Below are 21,490 nucleotides of genomic sequence, written 5' to 3' on the forward strand. Positions count from 1 at the left end.
TTATGGCACTTTTGAACATCCCTCATCTCTGGTGACTTCTTCCTTCGGGTGTTAGAAAACCTCTTTTTCAGAACACCTCTTTGTGAGGTGTTTCTTAGGTTCTCCATTAAAAAAAGGAAAATAAATATTGACAATCATTTATTTTTCCATTATATAATCATAAGCCAAAACAAATAGCTTATAAACTGAATATGTACCTTACCAAAATCCATGCTTAAGTTCTGCTTCTAAGTTTTAATTATGGCAATACTAGATTTTAGCTTCTCTTTAATGTATTTTTTGGGATTAGAAAATGTGTAATGAAGTGTTTTGAGGATAAAGGGCCCCTGGAATTTCATGTTTAATCCAAGGGTAGATGTGAAGATATTACCGATGTGGATATCAGAGGGGTATTGTGGAGAAGGCAAAATCTCTCTGTGCTTTTCTGAGGAGAAGCAAGTCACAGGGTCAGCCAACGTTTTTCTTATTAACTAGGCTCCCTCTGAATTTGGGGAATGCATCAGGCAAAAGTCAACTTCAAATCACTGAAAGCAGCCTAGCAAATTTAAGAAGAAATGGTTTAAAAAGGAGAAAGTACACAATTATAAAGTAACCTCAAGGGCTGAAGAACTAACTAGGCTCTGGGTTTGTCACCATCACTCCAGTGTAGAATAGATTCTCCATGCATACTGTCAGTTTTCACCATCAGAAAGTTAGGCAATTGGAAAATGGTCATTTCCTATTGGTCTTAGCTGAGATTTAGAGATCAGGAAATTGTCCTGCCTTACTTTTAGAACTATATCAGCTGAAAATATCTGTTTTCAAGCCTCTGCCTCCATTGCCAACCTTAATTGAAATCCAAATAAAAATATTACAAATGATTGTCAGAAGCTAAGTCATTCTCAGAGATGTAGCTGCAAGGGAGTCTTGACAATGTAGATTTTAGTTTTTTATACCCTATAGCTCACAAAAGTATTGGAAGAGATGCCAGAGGGAGTCAGACTTGATTGTTTCTTTAAAATGCAAGTAATCAAGAACCATTTTTACCTCCCTGATCTAAACAGTTATACACTGCAAAAACAAAGCATCATATACATAAGAAAAAATATTCCTGAATCATTTGCTATATGAACTAGAACATTATTTTGGACCTTTACTATTACTTTATTTTTACATTTGGTCTGTTTATAATTGTTACTGATTATAGTGAGTAGATATTAATATGTTTGCCATAAGGAAGTATATTAACTGTTAGTAAGATTTAGTGTTGAGATAATGATTTAATATCATTTGCTTCTCATATTAAATTCCATGTTAATTGCAAACAATTTCTTTTTTTTTTTTTTTTAGTTTTTTTTTTTTGCAAACAATTTCTGATGAAAGTATTGGTAATTCTATTTTTTTTTAATTTAAAGATTTTATTTATTTATTTATGAGAGACATGCAGAGAGAGAGAGAGAGAGACGAGACATAGGCAGAGAGAGAAGCAGGCTCCATGCAGGGAGCCTGAAGCAGAACTTGATCCCAGGTCTTCAGGATCACGCCCTGGATGAAAGGCAGGCACTCAACCACTGAGCCACCCAGGAGTCCCAAAAGGATTCGTAATTCTAGGTCAGATTTGCAAGATTGAGAGAACAATATAAGCTGATTTTTAAAAATAAACTCAGGAGCCATTGAGAAATGACTAATTGATATATGGAATTGGCTTCTTCAGTGAGGTAAAGGTACTTGGAAAAAACATATGCTATCTTTCATTCTCACCAAGATGATTAAGTAAAATCAAATATAATAATTTGAACTATCTCTGTGAACTCTAATGCAAATATTAAAGAATCCTAACTGACACCTGTGGCAGGCATATGAGAAGGCTCTTAAGTCCAGTACAACTATTGAGGAAATGATGAGGAAATATATTGTTATATTAGAAAAGTATAAGTGCAATTTAACTTAGGAATAGAAAACAATACCCAATCCTGAAAATAGTAAAGGAAATTTGCTTTTTAAAAATTTTCAGTTAATCAATAACAATTAAAAGGTAATACAAAATTCATGAATGATATATAACAGAAAAATGACATTATACTGTAGTGGATCTGAGGAAAATACAGATAAAATAAAGACACATAAATAGGTAAAATGTATTTTTAAACTTCATTAAACAATATGATACTACTTTTAGGATTTTTTTTTCATTTTCCAATTTCAAAATTACCATCTGAGAATGCTCTATCTAATTGAGAACTATGATAAAAGTGAAAACTGAAGTAAAGTAAATAGTATGTAGGAAATTTTATGGTTTATGAAAGGGATGTGATTGGTTTCCATGGTGAACAATGTTCATAGTCAAACATAATTAAGTTTTTTTATTAGGAAAACAAAAACAACATTTCTTGTGTCTTACAGAAACTCAACTAGGAATTTTATATGTTATCTTTTTATTGAAACACTATAAAGTGTAAATGGTAAACACATTTAATTGAGATTCAAGGAGTTTATACAGGCAGAATCAAATATTATCGAGATAATGAGTAGTGGATTTAGGAAAAATTCAGCTAATGCTTCAGAATCTATGACCATGCTAACTGCTAATTCCTTCTAGGAAGAATTGATTTGCATGTTTGCTGATGAAGATCACTTCTCTTTCTTGTTTTTCTCAAGTCCATTTATTTTGCTTCTTTCCCAGACTACCATGACAAACCAGTTTACCTTAAAAACATCTTGGACTCAAGGGTTTCTTACTTCATTCAGTCTTTTTGAGCTGCTAGATCATTGCTTTCTCTTGAACAGGTCTCCTGAGTGACTCTTCTGTATATCAGATCTAAACTTCTCTTTCCAAACCCTTTACAATATGGTTGCATCTAATTTAGCTGAATTTATTTTCTGTTCTTCTAAATGCATTCCTGTTTCCTCTAATGAGCCTAAGATTCTGGAATTCAGATGATCTAGCGGTGCTCATTCTAACATCCATGCCTTTGTTTACAATTATCCCTTAAACCAAAATGACAGTATCTCCGTCAATTATCCAGTAATCAAATCCTAGGCATTTTTGGTGACCCCCAAGCCAAGCTTTATCTTTTCTATCTTCAGCATGAGGTCCATTATAATCCACTGGCTTCCTCATTATTCTACTCTTTTGTTGCACTTAGTAGAATCCTATCTTATATTGTTTGCTGTTAAGTTTGTTTTTAATCATCTCTCCTGCAGGAAGCTGTAAGCTCCTTAAAAATATGGACCATGGTGTCTTCTTTTTCTTAATTATATGCAATGTCTAGCACATAAGCCAGTTTCCAGGAGATGTCAATATGGTACTTTAGCTCGAATGAAATCTTTATGTACGTAATCTAGAATTGGTAGTAAAAGATACACCATTTTAAAAGTATTTGAAATGGTATATGGAATCACTGTTAATTACATTGGCATGTTAGAGATAAGAATTTAAAAAATAAATAATTTAGACAGAAGATAACAGTGAGTTTCACCTTGAAAACGTCATCTGAAGTAATACAGGTACTTATAAAGATGATATTTGGGAAAATATAATAATCAAATGAAACAAAATGACTAATAGGATTCAATGTAGGTATTGACTGATAAGAACTAGGAATAGTTAAATGTTATCAAAATGTGCTGACTTAATTTACCCTCTTTCTCAGTTATATTTTGTCTACACCATGTCCTAATATACCACTTAAATTCCTTCTTCCATATCTTAACATATGCAGTTGTGCCCAAATACCATACACTTCTCTGCCAGTCCCAATCATACTCATGCCTCAATATTTAGAGGGAAAAGTCTGGACTTGTGCAGGCAATGGTGTTTTAGGACTGTGGAAGGGGAGGTGGTGAAATGCTGGCAGATTCCTGACGTATTCAGGGAGTAGGACAGAAAGGATTGCGTGGTTTGGCCTAGGAATCTGGGGAGCAAGAGATGGCAAGGATGCCTTTCAGATGTTTGGCTTTTGTAACTGATTGGAATATTAGTGAAATTTACTGATATGTTCAAATTCTTAGAGGAATCTTATTTGAGGGAAAACAATGATGTTTGCACAATTTAAAATTCCCATGATACATTTTATCCATATGGTCTCAATGGTGGTGATATCAACCCCAAAGGAGAGAAAACTATTTCTTGGATGATGAAAAATATCCTACTCTTTTTATGCACAAAGCACAGAAATGCATATAGTACCTAAACAGAATATATAGTATTACATTTTTGTGAGGGCCAATAGGAAGAAAATGTCTCTAAGGCTCCTGGGGAAAAGTGGGTAATGAAAAAAAAGAAGTGAAGGTATTAGAGAAGCTAGAGCTCTGAGAATGAGTAAGGGATAGATAGATCTATATCTAAATCCAGACATGTAATAACTAAACTCAAGTCTCTCTGCTTAACATGCCACAAAGACAAAAACAGACCTCAGGTATACAGCAAGCAAAGTTTATTGGAGAGGCAGCCAAAGGAAAAGGCAGGAGTGCAAGCCTCAGATCTGCCTCCACCTCCTGGAGGGGGAAAGATCAAGGGTTTTTTTTTTGTTGTTGTTGCTGTTGCTGTTGTTATTGTTGTTTTGTTTTGGTTCTTTTGTGTGTGTGCTTTTTTTTTATTTCAATCATCACAGAAATTGAGATTGCATACATACTGATGCAAAAGGGTGGGGAAAATGATGACTGTTCATGAGGAAAAGCGGAGCATGGACACTGAGCAAACGTGCAACATGCATCCCATGTTCATTTATGATGGAGACATAACATCAGAATGAGGCAAAATTCAGCCCCTGACATTAGGAGGTTATCTTAGGACAAGGAGAGGGGCTGTGGGCTTGCTCTGAGAGCCAGTATAAACTGGATGGGGTCTTGGGCTCATCGTCTCCAGTAAGGAATGCTAGGCCTTAATTGCTCCTTGCCTAGAACCATGTCAGTTGACCTTCAGTCCAGGCTTCTGTGGAAACAACTAGTGGATTTGTCAGTGGGATTTGAAAAGATACAATTGCTGATTAGGGTGAAATACTTCTCTGAAAAACAAACTTTAAATCTGCTGCTAGTTTATAATTAAACTCATTATGCTTATTAATGCTATGGGGCATGGTTTCAAAGATAGATAATCTGAGAGGAGTATATACTGACAGATATACTCTCCTCAAATTCTATCATATGTCATCTAGGAGTCCGTGTACAAAACATAATTAAAGGCATATGCATAGATGAGTTTACAGGTCTGGTGATTTCCATATCTTGCTTTATATTATGATTATTTGGATATACTTAAAACACTTTCTGGGCCCCATTCTCTGGAAATCTCATTTTTTAATTTTCCGGACTTAAATCTAAAGGGCAGGCAAGGTCAAAAGCTACTGACCTGGGGAGAGACACATAACATGAATAAAGGTTCTGTGACTAAGCCTTGTGGCATTAGCTCCCAAAGAAACTGGGATACAGAATAACTCAGAACACCAGCAAATATGATGTTTTCCGGGCAGAGCAAGAAAAATTAATTCCAAGTAGAGGCTGAATTGTATAGTTACTGATTATGCTGAGAAGTTGAAGAATATCGTAGGAAAACTCATTGGATTTAATAAAATGGAGATCATTAGTTTTCTATGAAGCTCTTTGGTGAGGAAGTGGGAGGTTGAAAACAGATTACAGTATACTGAGGAGGAAATTGCACTTAAAACCTGAAAACAATGAGTTTAGGCAACTCCTGTAAATTGTGAGGTATTCTTTGTAATATAATAAATTATACAGAATTTCCTAATTGAAAATTTGTATTTGCTAAGCATTAGGTGGTACCATCAAAAAGGCTCTAATTTTCCCCTATTTTTCTTATTTATTTTATTTTTTTTCTTTTTATTTACATTTTTAAAATTTAAATTCAATTTGGCAACATATAGTATAACACCCAGTGCTCATCATATCAAGTGCCCTCCTCAGTGCCTGTCACCAAGTTACCCCATCCCCTCACCCACCTCCCCTTTTGCAACCCTTATTTATTTCCCAGAGTTAGGAGTCTCTCATGGTTTGTATCCCTCTCTAACTTTTCCCACTAATGTTCCCTCCTTTCTGCTATAATCCCTTTAACTATTTTTTATATTCCCCATATGAGTGGAATCATATGATGATTGTCCTTCCCCAACTGACTTACTTCACTCAGCATATTACCCTCCAGTTCCATCCACGTCGAAGCAAATGGTGGGTATTCGTCATTTCTAATGGCTGAGTAATATTCCATTGTATATATAGACTACATCTTCTTTATCCATTCATCTGTCAAAGAACATCATGGCTCCTTCCACAGTTTGGCTATTATGGACATTGCTGCTATGAACATTGGGGTACAGGTGTCCTGGTGTTTCACTACATCAATATCTTTGGGGTAAATTCACAGTAGTACAATTGCTGGGTCATAGGGTAGCTCTATTTTTTTCTTCTTGAGGAACCTCCACATTGTTTTCCAGAGTGGCTGCACCAGTTTGCATTCCCACCAACAGTGAGAGAGGGTTCCCCTTTCTCCACATCTTTTCCAACATTAGTTGTTTCCTGTCTTGTTAATTTTCACGATTCTCACTGGTGTGAGGTGGTATCTCCTGGTTTTGATTTATATTTCCCTGAAGACAAGTGATGCAGAGCATTTTCTCATGTGCTTGTTGGCCATGCATATGTCTTCCTTGGAAAAATTTCTGTTCATATCTTCTGTTCATTTCATGACTGGATTTTTGGTTTCTTGGGTGCTGAGTTTGGTAAGTTTTTTATAGATCTTGGATACTAGCCCTTTATGTGGTATGTCATTTGCAAATATCTTCTCCCATTCTGTAGGTTGTCTTTTAGTTTTGTTGACTCTTTTGCTGTGCAGAAGCTTTTTATCTTGATTAAGTCCCAATAGTTCATTTTTGCTTTTGTTTCCCTTGCCTTCATAGATGTATCTTGCAAGAAGTTGCTGTGGCCAAGTTCAAAAAGGGTGTTGCCTGTGTTCTCCTCTAGGATTTTGATGGATTCTTGTCTAACATTTAGATCTTTCATCTATTTTGTGTATGGTGTAAGAGAATGGTCCAGTTTCATTCTTCCTTATGTGGCTCTCCAATTTTCCCAGCACCATTTATTGAAGAGACTGTCTTTTTCCAGTGGAGAGTTTTTCCTGTTTTGTCAAATATTATTTGACCATAGAGTTGAGAGCCCATTTCTGGGTTCTCTATTCTGTTCCATTGATCTATGTGTCTATTTTTTTTATAAATTTTTATTTATTTATGATAGTCACAGAGAAAGAGAGAGAGAGAGAGAGAGAGAGAGAGAGAGAGGCAGGCAGAGACACAGGCAGAGGGAGAAGCAGGCTCCATGCACCAGGAGCCCAATGTGGGATTCGATCCCGGGTCTCCAGGATCGCGCCCTGGGCCAAAGGCAGGCGCCAAACCGCTGCGCCACCCAGGGATCCCTATGTGTCTGTTTTTGTGCCAGAACCATACTGTCTTGATGATCACACCTTTGTAATACAGCTTGAAATTGTGATGCCCCCGGCATTGGTTTTCTTTTTTAATATTCCTCTAGCTATGTGGGGTCTTTTCTGATTACATATAAATCATAAGGTTATTTATTCCAACTCTGTGAAAAAATTCCATGGTATTTTGATAGGGATTGCATTGAACGTGTAAATTGCCCTGGGTGCATAGACATTTTCACAATATTTATTCTTGCAATCCATAAGCATGGAATGTTTTTCCATCTCTTTACATCTTCTTCAGTTATTTCAGAAGTGTTCTGTAGTTCTTAGAGTATAGATCCTTTACCCCTTTGGTTAGGTTTATTCCTATATATCGTATGGTATTGGGTGCAATTGTAAATGGGATTGATTCCTAATTTCTCTTTCTTCAGTGTCATTGTTAGTGTATAGAAATGCATTTCTGTGCATTGATTTTGTATCCTGCCACATTGTCAGATTGCTGTATGAGTTCTCTCAATCATGGCGTGGAGTCTTTTGGGTTTTCTATATATAGCATTATGTCATCTGCAAAGAGGGAGAGTCTGACTTCTTCTTTGCCAATTTGAATGCTTTTTTCTTTCTTTTTGTCATCTGATGGCTGAGGCTAGGACTTCTAGTACTATGTTGAATAACAGTGGTGAGAGTGGACATCCCTGTCATGTTCCTGACCTTAGGGGAAAGGCTCTCAGTTTTTTCCATTGAGAATGATATTTGCTGTGGGCTTTTCATAAATAGCTTTTAAGATATTGAGGAATGTTCCCTCTATCCCTAAAACTTTGAAAGTTTTAATCAGGAATGGATGCTATATTTTGTCAGATGTTTTCTCTGCATCTATTGAGAGGATCCTATGGTTCTTGTTTTTTCTCTTATTGATGTGATCTATCACGTTGATGGTTTAATGAGTGTTGAACCACCCTTGCATCCCAGGAATAAATCCCAATTGGTCATGGTGAATAATCCTCTTAATGTACTGTTGACTCCTATCAGCTAGTATCTTGGTGAGAATTTTTGTATCCATGTTCATCAGGGATACTGGTCTATAATTCTCCTTTTTGCTGAGGTCTTTGTCTGGTTTTGGAATTAAGATGATGCTGGCCTCATAAAACGAATTTGGAAGTATTCCGTCCCTTTCTATCTTTTGGAACAGCTTTAGTAGAATAGGTATTGTTTCTTCTTTAAATGTTTGATAGAATTCCCCTGGGAAGCCATCTGGCCCTGGACTTTTGTGTCTTGGGAGGTTTTTGATGACTGCTTCAATTTCCTCCCTGGTTATTGCCCTATTCAGGTTTTCTATTTCTTTTTGTTCCAGTTTTGGTAGTTTGTGGTTTTCCAGAAGTGTGTCCGTTTCCTCTAGATTGCCTAATTTATTGACATATAGCTGCTCATAATACCTTTTTAAAATCATTTGTATTTCCTTGGTATTTGTGGTGATCTCTCCCTTTTCACTCATGATTTTATTAATTTGAGTCTTTTTTCTTTTTAAGAAGGATGGCTAATTGTTTATCTATCTTATTAATTCTTTCAAAGAACCAGCTCCTTGTTTTGTTGATCTGTTCTACAGTTCTTCTGGTCTCTATTCCATTGAGTTCTGCTCGAATCTTTATTAACTCTCTTCTTCTGCTTGGTTTAGGCTTTATTTGCTGTTCTTTCTCCATTTCCCTTAGGTGTGAGGTTAGCTTGTGTATTTGAGTTTTTTCCAATTTTTTGAGGGAGGCTTGTATTACGATGTATTTCCCTCTTAGGACCGCTTTTGCTGTATCTCACAGATTTTGAACAATTGGATTTTCATTTTCATTAGTTTCCATGAATATTTTTAATTCTTATCTAATTTCCTGGTTGACCCATTCATCTTTTTGTAGGATGCTCCTTAACCTCCATGTGTTTGAGTTTCTTCCAAATGTCTTCTTGTGATTGAGTTCTAGTTTCAAAGCATTGTGGTCTGAAAATATGCAGGGGACAATACCAATCCTTTGGTATCAGTTGAGACCTGATGTTTGATCCAGTATGTGGTCAATTCTGGAGAAAGTTTCATGTGCACCTGAGAAGAATGTGTATTCAGTTGCATTGGGTTAGAATGTTCTGTACATATCTGTGAAATCTATTTGGTCCAGTGTATCATTCAAGGCCTTTGTTTCTTTGGTGATGTTCTGCTTAGAACATCTGTCATTTGCTGAGCGTACCATGTTGAAGTCTCCTACTATTAGTGTATTATTATCTAAGTATCTCCTTACTTTGGTTATTATTTGATTGATATACTTGGTACCTCCCACTTTAGCAGCATAAATATTCATGATTGTTAGGTCTTCCTGTTGGATAGATCCTTTAATTTTGATATAGTGTCCCTCTTCGTGTCTTACTACAGTCTTTGGTATATACTCTAGTTTATCTGATATGAGGATTGCTAACCCAGGTTTCTTTTGAGGACCATTTGAATGGTAGATGGTTCTCCACTCCTTCATTTTCAGGCTGGAGGTATCCTCAGGTCTAAAATGAGTCTCTTGTAGACAGAATATAGATGGGTCTTGCTTTTTTATCCAGTCCAAAACCCTGCATCTTTTGATGGGATCATTTAGCCTATTCACGTTCAGAGTAACTATTGATAGATATGATGCCTATCATATTGCCTGTCGTATTGCCTATCCAAGACCTGTTTTTGTGGATTATTTCTTTGAGCTCCCTCTTTCTTTTACAGGGTCCCCCTTAATATTTCTTGCAGAGCTGGTTTGGTGGTTACATATTCTTTCAGTTTCTGCCTATCCTGGAAGCTCTTTATCTCTCCTTCTATTCTGAATGAGAGCCTTGCTGGATAGAGTATTCTTGGCTGCATGTTCTTCTCATTTAGTACCCTGAATATATCATGCCACCCCTTTGTGGCCTGCCAGTTCTCTGTGGAGAGGTCTGCTGTTAATCTGATATTTCTCCCCATATAAGTTAAGAATCTCTTGTCTCATGTTGCTTTAACAATTTTCTCTTTATCTTTGAAATTTGCAAGTTTCACTATTAAATGTCGAGGTATTGAATGGTTTTATTGGTTTTTGTGGGGGTCCTCTCTACCTCTTGGATCTGAATGCTTGTTTTCTTCCCCAGATTTGGGAGGTTCTCAACTATGATTTGTTCAAATATACTTTGTGGTTCTCTCTCTCTCTCAGTCTCCTCTGGAATCACAATTAGACATATACGCTTCCTTCTCAAGCTTTCATTTATTTCCCTAAGCCTTTCGTCATCAGCAATTTATTGTTCTTTTCTTTTTCCCTCATCTTCCTTCTTTTCCATCAACTTGTCTTCAATGTCTCTCCCTCTCTCTTCCACCTCATTAACCCTAGCAGTTATAGCATCACTTTGGATTGCATCTCAGTTAAAGTATTTTTAATTTTGGCCTGATTAAGTCTCAGTTGTGCAGTAACAAAGTCTCTAGAGTCTTTTACACTTTTTTTCCAGAGCCACCAGTAACTTTATAATTGTACTTCTGAATTGAATTTCTGATATCATATTTAAATCCACATTCTGTAACTCTGTTGCAGAGAGTATTGCTTCTGGTTCTCTCTTTTGTGGTGAATTCTTCCTTCTAGGCATTTTATACAGTGCAGAGTGGTTGTATGAGTGAGCTGAATCAAAAATATCAGCCACAACCTAAGTTAAATACACCCTAGATGATTCTACAGAGGTCAGAGGGCAGAAAATAAAAGAACATGAAAAACAGAACAAAATAAGAAAAAAAAAGTACCACTAAAGTGAAAAACAAATTTTAAAACAGACTAATAAAATAAAAAACCAAAAACCAAAAACAAATAAAGGAAAAAAGAAAGAAAAGAAAAGAAAAGAAAAGAAAAGAAAAAAGAGGGGATGTTGATGGTGAGGAAGTGGTAGTGGAGAGGGAATGTAGTCTCCCTGAGGGGATCTAGAGGGTGATCCTCTTGTTTCTGAGTGTATTTTGTTCTGTATGTTAGAAGATGGTCAATCCCAATTTTATGTAAATCGGCAATACTTACAAAAAGACCCAACATTGACTACAAAAACATAAACAAGATAAAAAAGAGGGGCAGAGTGGGAAGGAAGAGAGAATATAATCTCACAGAATGAACCAAAACTGTGTTCCACATGGTTCTGAGTGTATTTTTGTCATGTGTTAGAAGGTACTAACTTCCGCCATTATAAAACAAAATGGGACAGAAAAAACAAAAAACATTAAACAAAAATCCATATCTCATATATACACCAAAATTAAATTGAATACGTTGAAGGGAATCCAGAAGTGAAAAATATATCTAAGACATGTAATTATAGAAATATAAAAGTCAAAAAGGAAAACACTTAAAAATGAAGAGTTGGTAAAATATTGTATGTAAGGTGGGAAAAGAGAAAAAATATTGGAAATTTTTAGCCTGATATAAAAATGAGTCATAATGAAAAAAAAAAAAAAAAAAGGACCCTCTAGTTCTATATACTATTTTCCCTCACTCCTAGAACTTTCCAGTGCTGCCTGGTCAGTAAACTTCCTCTTCCCTTGTTCTTCCACAGTTCTTCTGGGGGAGGGTCTGCTGTGCTGATTCTCACATGTCTGTGCCTGAGCAGAGATGCCTCGCCCCCTGCCGGGTGCTGGGCTCAGGGTGAGCTGTTTATCCTGCGTGGCTTTTGTTCCCTGGCAGCCCCTCCCCTCACAGGCACAAGGTGAAGCAAAAAAGAAAAACAACAACGGCAGCGGCTAGATTTCCAGCTCTGGAGTCGAGCTCCCTGTGAGTAACTAACCATAGTCTCCCAGTCCACACTGGCCTATATGCTTCTGGGGGCAGGTCCGGGTGCACTGATCTGCATAGTTTACCAGGCGCTCAGCGGCAGGAGAGTTCTTGCTGTCCTGTGCCCTCCCCACTTCCGTCTATCCCAGGGGGAACAGAGGATTTCTGGCTTTGTCTGCTTGGGCGCTCTGTGATCCGGAGCCCTGTGCCACTGGACCCACACTCCCAGGGACTGCTTCTCCTGAAGGGAACGGGGTACAACCACTTCCATCCATTGCTGGCCTCTAGGGTAAAGGGAACTCCTGGGCCAGCTGGCATAGCCAGCGGGCTTCTCCCAAATGCCCCAGAGGGCTGTGGCATTCCAGCCCTTCACCAAGATTGGACTACAGTTTGCAGTGAGGTTTCTCTGGGTGCCCCAGCCTTATAGTGGCTCCGGGCATCTTGAGGCTTCACTGCTGCTCCTGCGATTCTGCCCAATTTCCCTGTTAAGCACTTTTCCTTCAGGGAAAACCCAGGCATAGATTTTTAAAGTTCTCGCTTGTCCAGGGCTGGGCTTCCATGCCCCAGAGGCGTTCATTGCTCCACTTTAGCCCAGCTAATCACAGTTCACCTCCCCCACTTTATTTCTTTTTTATTTTTTTCATCTTCCTACCTTGTTAGAAGCAAAAACTTTTGCAACATTCCAGCTCTTTTCTCTTTACATCTCAGTTCAAATTCCTAGGTGTTCAGGATGTTTTGAAAGATATCTAGGGTATTTTGTGAGACCAGATGTGTTGAGGGCCCCTACCTACTCTTCTGCCATATTACCAGTCCATGTTTTCCCCTCTTACAATTTCTGGATGGCAGCTCCTAGACAGCAAAGGAAGTGAATCACTGAAACACCCTATAGTACCCTAATGTTAGAATACAGGAAGAGGTGGGACTTTGGAAGAGGATGGGCGTTGGGGAACCAAACGGCCAACATACCTTAGAAGAAAATGAAAATAAAGGTGTAGACTCTGGAGCCATGCTCTCTGCCTTCAAGCACATGGCTGTCCTTCAGTAGGTAGTATTTGCCTAAGTTTCATGAAGTTTAATGACCAAATCTTAGTGATGGGCTACATGCTTAAGTGAAGTATCTCTCATTTTTTCTTTGAAAAATAGATTTTCCTCAAATATTTTTACTTATCACAAGTATCTCCAAATGGCATGGTGAAGTAAAATCACTGTAGAAGTTGCTGAATTCCAGTGGATCGATCATCTACATCTACTTAAGAACATGCTCTCATCCTTGAATATATCTTAGTGATAGGATTTTTCCCTTAGAAGGACAAAACAAAGATGTTTTCACATATGCTAGAACTAGGAAACTTTCTCCTACACACCTATTTCAAGAAAGCTATTTGAAAATGTACCCTAGCAGAATAAGGAAAGAGAGTAAAAAAAAAGAAAGAAAAATGAAAGAAAAACAAGCAAACGAACCCAGGAAGACAAGATCTAGTGCGGTTCTTTGCCTAAATGCAAAGTATATCCTAGAATAGAATTATAAATTTGAAGGTAAATTTATACTTTTGGTAGATGTTCATAGTTGTCTTTCAAGATGATTCTATAGAATTTCACACTCACCAATATTTTATGAGCAATCACATTTTCATATGTTAAGCAAGCCTAAATAATAGGGATATTTTAATGTTTAAAATATGTTAGATAATTTCTTATGTTGTTTGAATTTAATTTTGAGAGTTGAACATTTTATTCTATATAGGTTGCCAGATTTCTATTTTTTTCTTGAAATGTAGCATAATTCTTTTTCTGACAACTTCTCTTAGTTTGTAATTTTCTTACTAATATGTAAAAGGGTGTGTAAACAATGAAAACATCACTTGGTCTAATATGTATTTCAAACTCTTTTTAACAATTTGGTTCATTCTTTTCATTTTATTTCCTTAAATTTCATGTTAGTTTTTTTTTGCCATTTTAAAGTTTAAAGTATTATGCAGCCAAATTTCCCAAACGAAATAGAATAACCTGAGTAGACACTAGGTAGGAGCAGCTTATATACAATGGGCCAAATCAAAAAGGGCAATTTTAATTAAATTTTTGTTATATGTGATAGAGAACCTTGATTAAAAATGGATAACTTTCTATTTTTAATATGGTAATTAGAAATTTTGCTTCTTTTGTGATCCTTACATTTATTAATACTTGTGGTGTTCTAGTATTAATTGCATGAATTAATGGCCAGTGAGCATTATTTTAATTGAAAATTCCTTGAACATTTAAGCATTTAGTGAGGTAGATTAATAGAAGCAAATTAATACTATTTGGTTAAAGACTTGTATCATCATTATTTAACTACTGAACAAAGAACATCCCATAACTTTTTTCTCTCATTATATACTTAGTATATTGATCTTCCCACTTTTCAGATAGTGTTTTAAAGATAAAAATATCTTTATAATTATTAAAGCATTGTAGAGATATTTTAAATTGTGACAGCTACAAAAAATGATTCTTAATGGAGTGAGTATAGATAATATATAAAAAGGTAAAATGGATTATGTTTGGAAGAAAATTTATAATATGCTGTTTTTCATACAACTGCCTTTGTCATACAAACAATATTTTTTGAACAATGAAAACCTAGATCTGAATAAGGATTTCAGTCTGTAATTATGAATGCACCATAGAAATATATTGCTTATTTAGGTCCATGGGAACAGTGGTCCTGCATATTTTCTCTGAGAAGTACCTGACACCTAATAGATTGTCCATCAATATTTATTAGTAGTCTAACTTACTGCTTTCACAAAGAAATTTTTGAGTTCAAGTCACCTGAACATGTTTCAGAATATTCATTGATTATTGAGAAAACTATTAAAATGGTTTAGGTTACAAATACTTTCCTTTTTAATCCATGGTATTGCTTGGGGAACATATTTGCAGGGCACTTCACATTAGGATGAAGGAGGAGGAGGAGGAGAGGATTTAATAAACTTGGAGATTTCTTTTTCCAAAAATATCATCATAGATTTGCAGTTTTTCATTATATATTTGTTTTAGTCATTTTTGAAGATATTAGTCTCAATGAGAAGTCATTGAAATTACTAGGTCTTGTACACATCTTATGTTGTAGGAACTATCTGCTTACCAGAGGTATGTGGAATGGCCAAATAAACAAATAATTGTTAAGTGCCTTATCTTAGAAAGAGTCACATAACCATCCCCCAGCAAAACAACATTAGTGTTTGTTTTAGAGGAGTTCTTTAGTAGGAAAAACTAGCTCATATAGATATGTATTTGTTTGTGTCCATGAAACAGAAACATAGCCATAACTCTGAATCTCTTCCCCCTTTCATATAGAGCAAAGCCTTTGTGAAGGAAACACAACAGAAGCTTCAAGTGCTCAGCATCTGCTCATGGGCACTTCTTTCTTCAGATTGTCTATATGCAGAAAGTCTTCATTTTAAGAATTAACACTGGTACAACTCTTCATCAAAACATGTACTTAATGTTTAAAAGGGCTAGTTTTCTTTGTAGAAAAGCAGAAGAGAAATTTTTTAAAATTACCCTTGGGAGAAAAGGGAGACAATAAGAGAGTGAGAGAGAAGCATTGGTTAAGATTAAGAGCTACCATCAAATTATAGGATATCTGAGAATGTCATGACAAAGTCTGTTTTTTATTTTTGTTTTTAAATTGGTTCACACCCAGTGTGGAGACCAACATAGGTCTTAAACTCATGACCCTGAGATCAAGACCTGTGCTGACACTGAGAATTGGACACTTGGCCAACTGAGCCATCCAGGCACCCCACAAGAAAGTTGACTATAGCTCCACTGCTAAGGATTCTAATCTTGTCAGTATGGATTGAGGAAACTCCAGGAATTAAATCAGCCATATTTTGTGAAACGCTGGAAAAGAATCTTCTTTCTGTCTTCCATGTAGTCACAATTAGGCAGAGACTTGCTGTCTCCTCTTCTTGAGTGCACAACTACACTAGATTTCTCAGACACCCTTACGTAGGGCATGGCCATAGAACTGAATTGTAGCCAACAGAGTGTGAGCAGAAGGCAATAATCATTCCTAGCTTATCACTCTTAGACACACTCATCCAGGCTCTTTTTCCTTTTCAGGCTAGCTTACATGGAGTAAAGAGCATGGTGATCTTAAAAGTCAACAAAAAATATGCAAACACCTTCCTATAAGTCAGTGGTTCTCCAGTTTCAGCACATATACACATCATCTCGCATGCTTATTATACCTACAGAGTCTCAAATCTTACTACCAGAGATTCTGATTCATTAGGTTGAAGGGAGATATTCAGAAATCTGTTTTAAAAAGTAACCAGGTGATTCCTATATGTGTGATGGTGGGTCTACACTTTGAGAAACAGAGAATATGTGTGCAATGTTAGTAATGGTAATGTTTGTTTTCAGTTATATATCATCTATCAAGTTGTATCTATATCTGTATATATATATATATATATACTATTTATATGTATATGTATATATACACACATTTATATTTACTTTAGAAGAAAGTAGCTCTATAGATCACAGAAAAAGGAAATTGGATCTCAAGAAATCATCTAGTTCAGTTCAGATACAAAAGAAAACAGATGTCTAATCTTAGTTTTTTTTAACTACTTTATCTCAAGCCAAATAATACCAGCCATTCCCTTAAGGTACTATATCTCTGTAAAGATTTCTCTTGATTTTTTTTTTCTGAGTCCTCTCCTTATGCCTTATCTCCTTTAAGAAACAAAGAGAATGAAATACAACCCTGATAAATGTTAATAATGCAGAATATTACAGAAAAATAATTCCTGGATTTTATTTCCAGAGACATACTTTATTTATGTATTTTAAATGCTAAGCTTGTTATTCAATTTCCTAAACATATCAGACTTTCTAATGTGATGCATGTACCTTATTCATTTGCATGCTTGACTTAAGTGAGGTAGTTTTGCATCTTTTTAAAAATAACTTTCCATTTTATTTTCTCTTTAAGGTCTAAAAAAATGTATGATACTATATACACCTCTCTGGTCTTGATTTCCCTCTAGTGGTTTTCTATTTGCATGTTGAGGAATTATTATACATTCAGGCAAATAGCTTGGCATTTTATGGAAATTCAATATTTGAAATGGCCATTTATGTTTCATACCATATGACAGATGAGGTAAAAGTGCTTAGATGTAATAACCTACTTGCCCAGTATCATTCACCTCATAAATTGCATTGCAATATAGAATTCTTTCATATTCTTTTGTCTACAAAATATTAAAGCTTGCAAGAAAATCCTTTATAATTAACAGCTTTCTATGGGTACTTCCCATTTTACTGTAAAATGAGTTTTCATCAGAATGCTTCCGTCAGGGAGTGGAAGTTGCCATGGTGGCAGTCTACAATTAGGTATATTAGTCTTATCCATTGAATCAGGGTGTGTACATTTCCTTCCTAGAAGGATACTACTAATAATTTTCTCTTAATGCTTTTCCACTTTGAGCTCAAAGTGCTCCTGAATACATTATCACATTAAATCCTCCCAGCAACCAAGGCAAACGAGAAACCATTTCAGTGCATATATAATTGCATTCTGACCTCGAATACAGAGTTTCCTTTCTAGTTACCCCATATTTGGTAATTCTTTTTTTTTTTAAGATTTTATTTATTGAGAGAGAGAGAGAGAAAGAGAGAGAAAGAGATCAAGAGGACATGAGCACTGGGGAGGGGCAAAAGGAGACAGAGAAGCAGATTCCCCTCTGATCAGGGAGCCTGACATGGAGCTTGAACCCAGGACCCTGAGATCATGACCTGAGCCAAAGGCAGTTGCTTATCCAACTGAGCCACCCAGGCATCCCTGATAATTATTATTTTTGAGTGAAATCCAGAGTTTTATGTTTATTTACTTAGGATCCTACCCACAATGTGAAAATAGTTGGGATTACATTACATTACCTGCCATATTTCTCAGGGCAGGAATTTTCAATGTGGGATAGAATTTGTCTTTTGTTTTATTTCAGTGAAGTATTGAACTGCTTAAGGTTTAGAGTCCGTATCTATAAATGAGAATACTAGCTTGCATTTACTATGCTAATTCATATTTTCTCATAAAATAATACAGGTTTTTCTTTGTGGCTACCACTGCTTCAGTGAGGTATTGATCTGATTTGGGTTGAACAATACAATATTGCTAAAATCTGGTTAAAAGGAGAACCATATCAGATAATTCAGTACAACTCCATACCATTTCCTATTAGAGAATTTGTGTTTCCCCCTGGAATAGTCTATCTTTCCCAAGCAGCACCATATTACAAATGCAGGAGTAAGAAAAGGCAACTATGAGCAATTATATAACATACCAAATACAGGCAACCTATTGAAAAGAATATGTCTATTGCATATTATGTCTCTAGTCTGCCTCTTTCAGAAATTAGATTTTTACTTTTTATAAGCTTTCACAAGATTCCTTACCAGAATATCTAAATTATTTTTTCATAGCTAAATCTGTAATATATAAAAGCCATCTAATCTGCATCTGTTTACACCTGATGAAACATTATAATGAAATTGGAAGTTAATTCTCATATATTGTGTGAAATAAAATGATGCATTATTAATTATATTAACACTCAGGTCACTGAGAAAATAGAATGTTCTTTATTGAATTATCACATTAACCTTTTGCTGAAATTTATTTTCTGGAGAAAATATTTAAATGGAAAGTTTAAATTTAATGGCCCCACATCTATCTTTTCTTTTCAGGAATTGGAGGCATTTTGTTAACTTCTCATTAACCACAAATATATGCATATCTCAAATTTGACCACACAATATTAAAAGACTTTAGAGGCTGGGTTAATCCAAATACACTAGGATGTATATTTATAGGACTGTTAACACAAATAAAGGGAGAGGATATAACATGCACTTATTCTAAAAGTGTAGGTAAAATTTGGAAGATTTTGTGGTAAAGGTAGAGACATCAAGGATGTCACTTTCCTATGCAGTTTCCCAGTTTTGAAGGAAAGGGGATTTGTAAGCTTGGGTAGCTGTCCATGTTAGCTGTCCCTGCTTGCTAACAAGTGCCTAGTGCTCTGGCCTGTTTGGTAGATTAACCAGGATGTTCGCCATTGTCTTCCTCATAAAAACCTAGGTGCTAATAGGAATTGCCTTCTTTGGTAGTTGAATAAACTCTGCTTGAACTACATTTACTGGAGATTCCCCTCCTCTCCTACTGTCTCTGAGAGCTTTTGAGAATCTTGAAATCCTCCAGGTGTCCTCTGACTGGAACTTATCTTACCTACCTTGCCTCTTGTCTGGTTCTTTTTTCTTGTTTCTGCTCTGTGTACATTTCGGGAGAGGAATATGACTGCTTCCTTTGAACTGCCCTGAGACGACTCACAAAGGACTTGCTTCTGTATGGCAGTCTTATTAAATATTCTTGTTTTTAGAGTTGGGGGCTACCACCATCTTTTCAATGACATTTTTTTAGCATCACTTGCCTTCCTTTTCCAACCTATGCATTTGAAATCACCTTATTCCCCTTCCTCGCCTTGCTGCACTTTGTTCATCTAGCAATTCTCCCTCATTCTAATTTGAGACAATTAGCTCCATATTTTCTTTCAAACCCTATTCTATGAACCATAACTTTTGAACTCAGTGGATGATAGTTTGCTAGACAGACTGCTGACCAGACGGTTTACCAGACTCTGCTGCTCTGAAAAGAAGTTTTGTCTATCCCTTAGCAGAAGAAGTCACTTTAATTAGTTGTGTCAAGTAGAAGCAGTGGAATTACTTGGGTATGGCTCTCAATCCACCTTCCCTGAAATGTAAATTTACATATAAAATAGGTGTTACATCTGCTACCATGGGTTTATCCTGCAGGTTCAGTGAGCATATACTCAATCGAAGCCCTACACGGTGTGCTTGGCACATAAGTGTGGCTGATGGGAGCTTTCTTTCCTCTGTCCTTAAAAGATAAAGAAGGTGGCTTCTCTGCCTTCCACCCCAGATTCCCATTTTGCTGCGAAGTGGAGTTCTCACGTGCTTCTCTGACTCATGAAAGCACAGATGTTATACACGATCATGTTTTGCCTCTTTCTTATGAATCTCCACTGATTACTTATAAATATGTTGTCTAAATTTCTTAGTATGGACTTGAAAATCTCTCATGCATAGATTCCATTTTTTTTTACCTCTTTAGTTGCCTTTTCTCTTCCACTTCACACAACTTAGTGTGTAGCCACAATGTACTCAGCAGTTCTGGGAATGTGTTACTCAGTTTTGTGTTGGTGGGCTGCTGTTTATGCCATCCCTGCTTTTTCCCTCTGTCACCTACTCATCGCCTACTGATGGTATTTCCCAACTTTAGCTTCCTTTAACACCCAGGATTGTAATGATTGCTGTTTTATCTGAGTTTCCAGAAGAACTCTTTCCTTACAGTACTTAACCATATTGGGTTATTATTTCTGTAGTTGGCTGTCTCTTGCTGCACGAACTCTTTCTGTACCAACTATGCTAAGCCATGAAACGGGTCTCATCGTCCTTTTACCTTACTCTGCTTCCTCTGATCTTTGCTTTACTACCTCAGGCAGCATTGGAAGCTCCTGCTCACCTGGGCTCATTGGGCAAGAAGCATCTGTAATTATGTCCCACAAAGTGGAGAAGACTCCCCGTAGAATGTATTTCTATATTATATATACATCCAGATACCATATAATTGAGTGACCAAACTATTATCAATGGTACCCAAAAACCTTTAAACTCATCTACTCATTTGAATGGTTTGTAAATAATATTGTTTACAATATCTAAATATTTTGATATCAGATGAAATACTCCCAACTCTCTTTACTGTTGCCATTTCACTTCATATATATATATATATATATATATATATATATATATATATATACACACACACACACACACACACACACACAAAGGGTCAGCACATGCAGCAGATCCTGAACCTGTCTCATTCTCATATCTTTTCTTACCCAGAGTAAGCTCTAGGCCTCAACTGTGAGGTGCTCGTTCCTTGGAATCCTTATTGTTTCTTGCCACTAAAATGCAGCGCCATCTTTAAGAAATATAAGCTCTTTCTGAAAACTCCAATTGTGAATATTGATCATACTTATATCATGCCCAGTTTATGTTTTAAAGAGTATTAAAATAAACTCCATATATGTTCATTGCAAAAAAAAAGTATGGATTTATTTTTACCTTATACATATCCTCTTCTTCTTTCTCCTCATTGTAATCCACCCCCGTCTACACATTCACACACACACACACCATGTTGATATTAACTTTCTTATATACATAT

At 36.2% G+C, this 21,490-nt stretch overlaps 1 protein-coding gene across 1 annotated transcript in view; it reads left to right on the top strand.

Annotated features, from left to right (window-relative positions):
- The window catches only part of ZNF804B (zinc finger protein 804B), a 494,306-nt gene that overhangs the window by 104,572 nt on the left and 368,244 nt on the right, over positions 1-21,490 (top strand). The window lies entirely within an intron of this gene.

The sequence above is a fragment of the Canis lupus genome, chromosome 14 (assembly GCF_011100685.1).
Source record: "Canis lupus familiaris isolate Mischka breed German Shepherd chromosome 14, alternate assembly UU_Cfam_GSD_1.0, whole genome shotgun sequence".
Taxonomy (NCBI): Eukaryota; Metazoa; Chordata; class Mammalia; order Carnivora; family Canidae; genus Canis; species Canis lupus.